Raw genomic sequence first — 4459 nt, 5'->3', positions numbered from 1 at the left:
AAATGTCGTACATTACTATTTTCCTGAAATTACATGTAATAATGATAATTACAATATATGTTAACTCATATGGTTTTCATGTGCTATGACATGTATTTTGAAAAAACTATACCAAATATTAAATGCATTTAAGACCAATGAAATATAGGAGGAAGAGTTCATTACCACTTGATTGATTCAATGGTTTTCTAAAATGTGAATTAGCTGCATTACATCGGTTGTCTCATTCTGGGATATTATTCATGTTGATGAATGAAAGCTAGAGTATACCTCCATCTCCCCCCAGCAGGCAGCTGTATTTGTAGTTATTCAAAGCTTAGTAATGATGCATACGTAACCTTAATGTATTGGTGAGAATATCATATCGCCCTTTTAACGTCACTTAGTGAAAAAAATAGATCATTCAAATGTGGCACACAGCTAATTTGATGATGAAACATAAAATCTAAATCTGGCAGCTCTGTTACTGTAAACATCCATCCTTGTGCTCAGAGGGTGAGACCAAATGGAGACATAAAATGAAAAGTAAAAGTAGCTGTGGGGAGAGGAGGCGGTTGTAGATGAAAATGTGAGTGACAGATAGGAGGGGAGGAAGACTGGCAGACAGGTGGGTGTGGAGAAGAGTCACACATCCATGAGGAACTGCATAATGGCTGGGGACGGGGAGGAGAAGGCTCAGTGGGTGGGGGTGCTTCCTGTGAATTAACATCTACATTTATGAAGAGCTCCAGCAGCAGCATGCTAATGAAAGGCTTGATAAGACAACAGAGCAGGAGTCAAGTGCAAGTCCTCTGCGAAGGCAACATTTCTGCAAACCTATCCCTTTTTTCTTTCCATTTAGAAGTGATGACGGAAGACCTCTATCAGGACTTTGTAAAGCTTTAGCCCCTATAAAAGGTAGAGCTACAAAAAAATTAGCACAGTTTAATAAAGTCTGTTATTAAGTATGAGATAGTATGAGATATGGACTAAAAGAGTCCATCAGGGAAGGAATAAGTCAAAACCCCTTGGGTGCCTTTCTTCTTTTACTACATGCATAGTGCCTATAGGTGCCACTTGCCTTATGTGCGAGTGGCTACAATGTTGGTAGATGATCATGGACATAAAAAATAGACCAAGGCTTAGGGAAATCAATACCAGAGATAGAGGCCGTTTACCGTTTCATTATTCCAGATTCATGACCTACCACCGCCCCATGCTGTTGTTGCCCCCAGGCTAAAGCTCATTGTCACTCACATTCGCTCATTAAGTGCCAATCACACAGTACTTCAGGCTATAATTTTGCCAGCACTTGGTGGCACTGCAGATGTCACATAATGATCCCCTGCCTACTTCTTGCATAATTCAATATAGGTGCAGTTGACAGAGTTTACCCTTGACAATGAACTCTGCCACTGTGTAAACTGGTGGTGAACTGGGTCAACCAACATTTTTTGTGTTTTACAGGTGAAATGTTGCACCTGCTACACCTAATTTTGCAAGTCTTGTCAATGTGTTTTAGCCAGAAAGAAAATGAATTCTGTGTGCTGGTTACATTTCATCTGAACTGATAAACACAGTAATATGCCCTGAAAAAACACCAGTGTAAACCTTCTCCTTTGATGATATATAATCTTGTTAGAGGCCTGCATCTCATATTGTACATCACATAAAAGACTCAGGTCTAATATGCATATATTATCTCCTTATGTGTATGATGCAGGAGAGAACATATGCATGGCTCTGATATCACTTAAAGCAGACAGAGTTGTGAGTGGTTGGTTCTTCTTCATGTAACATTTACAATATAAAAGACCTTCAAAAACTTTCAGTCAGCAAAGAGAAATAAAATGCAGATAATGTTTAATACAAGGGACAAATCTGGGTTCGGGCCACAAGGCCCAGTCAGACTGAGGCTTCAAAAAGGACGTCTGTATGACCAAGGCAAAATGGCATGCTACATAATAACACAGTACAATTAAAACACATTTCAAGTAGGACTGTGATTAAATATGAAGAGGTGCCCCAGCATGGCAGTGAATTAAATGAAAAGTGTCATGTGTCAGCAGCCATGATCCTGACTTAAATTGACAAGTTGTCATAGTTCAGGCATTTGGGAGGGAAATAAATCATTCACAGCCCAGAGAGACAGAGACCTGAGACAAATAATGCTTCTGTTCCAACAAGTTAAAAACACTCAAATTGCAAAGTGAAGGCCATGTCAACATGCAGAAAGAGGAATGAGAATGCCCACAGGAGGTGGTCATATTATTTCATCAAGACAAAAAGCCTACATCTATGATAGTGGCCCCTGCTGGCTGCAATTTTCATTGTACCTTACATTACCACAAAATAGATGACTGATTATGCCATTGTTGGTAATGGGGTTTAAAGCTTGTCCAAAATGGTGGTGCTGGTTAAAATGCTAAAATCATGAGTGAAACAACGGTTTATTTAAGTACACTGAACAAAATTATAAACGCAACACTTTCCCCCTTTGATCATGAGCTGAACTCAAAGATCTAAGACTTTCTCTATGTACAGAAAAGAAGTGCTTTTCTAGGATGTCACCGTCTCCTGCATCTGATGGTGTGTCCAGTAAAAAGTGGGAGCATACTGAGCTACCAGTTTAATGTGCACAGAAGCGCAGACGTTTGTGCTAATTTTGCAACCTGGTGCTGGCTAAGTATGATTTAATCACAGTTCCCACAATGTATCATTTTGTGTGTGGTGTGTGCTGTTTGGCGACACTTTTCATATTAGATCCTGCAGGTGGAAAATGCACATCTTTCCTGCTGCCTTCAAATGATTGCAGTGATTTAATAAACTGAAGGGGGAGGCTTTCACACAGTATACAAGCAGTTGTAGGTAACACATACTAATAAGAATCGCTTATGTATCTTTAGTTTATTATGCACTTATTTAGAGCATTTTTGCTACAATAACAGTGAATAAGCATTTTTGTGTCTACCTTGGAGAATATATAGTCAAAGTGAATGTTCACATAATTAAGCACTTGTCTCCAGTGGCTGTGCATTCCCATCACAGATTTCATTTGTGCTCGTCAATGAAATCATCCCACATAATTATCAACTGAGTGAAGTGGTAAACATATTGATTCTCAGTGCTATGTCAATCACCCAATTTTCATCAAAAATACCAACATGTCTTGTGTTACCTCAGCTTGAACTCCCACATACTTACACCTCTCCTCCCACTTTTGTGGCATGTGTGATGTCCCTGGTGGGTACAGCTCAAATTCATCTTTACTGCTATGAAAAAATAGAACCCTTGCTAGGTAAATCTTGTCACAGTATAAACCTACTGAACTCCAGCTGAATAGATAGATTAACTACTATTTTGATAAACAATTAATCATTTTAAGTCTTTTTTCAAGCAAGAATGTCAAACATTCACTGGTCCCAGCTGCTCTTATGTGAGTGCCTGTAGCTGTTGAAGACGTCACCTCAGGCTCTTAGAAATTATGGTATTTTCCTACTTTTTCTGGCACTTTATAGTCAGGACAATTGATCAAGAAATGAATCTGCAGATTAATCAGTAGTGAAAATAATCAGTGGTTGCAGCCCCACTGAACTTACACTGAAAAAAGCCTTCATCATCCTTTATATATCCTGTTAAAAACAGTTTTGCCCACAACTTTGCCATCTTGAACTATGTGCTTGCAGACTGCATATAACAAATCCTTCTCATTGTCACAAAAATACTAACTCAGTCTGATAAATCACTTTATCAAATTTAAAATGTGTTTCAAGATTTAAAAAAAAAAAAAAAAAAGCCTTAAAAGTTGGCTTTTGGTAGCCCTATTCATTTGTCTACAAGCAGAGAAGCGAAAGTACTTTAACATGATCAGTGTTACCAATAAAAACTTGAAGGCTTCCATAACACTTGGTTATCTATCTGGTCTGAGGTTATTACAATAAATGAAACAATTTTGTCAATGGCATTTACTTAAAATACCAATTTGCACTAACATTTAATGATTTAGGGTAGATAAATAATCAATACTTCATTACACATATTTGCCTCAAGCTGAGATAGTTGTGAATAAATATACCTAATGAATGAATAACAAAAACAGCTAGTGAGCAAGACTGAATATTATAAATGAGATTTTTGTAATGTTAATGTAACTTACTGAATGGGTCTTCCACTGTGGTGTTGTCCTGCACCGTTATGCTGCATTATTTTATATTATGTGGCAACTTATGGCGACTGAGACAGGCGAAGGAGCTGTGTACCTGAGTATCTGTAAAAAGACAATAAATGTAAATACAATGTTACAAAGCTAACTATGTCAGATCCATGCTAATGTAGCTTGCTACCTCCTGCCTTTCATCACTACAGGCTAGTATAAACAAATAGCTCCACATTTTCTTTGTAAATTACATAATGTCTTGCAGGCTAAAATCAACACTTTGACATAATAACGGTACAGAAACATGGTAATACAGATCGCATT

The 4459-nt window shown here is 37.8% G+C and overlaps 1 long non-coding RNA gene across 1 annotated transcript; it reads right to left on the bottom strand.

Annotated features, from left to right (window-relative positions):
• Positions 1-2871: 2871 nt before the first annotated feature.
• LOC119888714 lies at positions 2872-4245 on the bottom strand. The gene is made up of 2 exons (XR_005441925.1): positions 4136-4245; positions 2872-3251 (listed from the first exon to the last, which is right to left on the bottom strand). It is a non-coding gene; the product is annotated as an uncharacterized LOC119888714 (long non-coding RNA).
• Between the last annotated feature and the right edge of the window lie 214 nt (positions 4246-4459).

This window comes from Micropterus salmoides, unplaced genomic scaffold, assembly GCF_014851395.1.
Source record: "Micropterus salmoides isolate LMB-PRFRI ecotype aquatic unplaced genomic scaffold, ASM1485139v1 Ms_hic_scaffold_5, whole genome shotgun sequence".
Classification (NCBI taxonomy): domain Eukaryota; kingdom Metazoa; phylum Chordata; class Actinopteri; order Centrarchiformes; family Centrarchidae; genus Micropterus; species Micropterus salmoides.
Note: the sequence above shows the minus strand (reverse complement) of the source record. Positions and strands in the feature narration are given on the sequence as shown.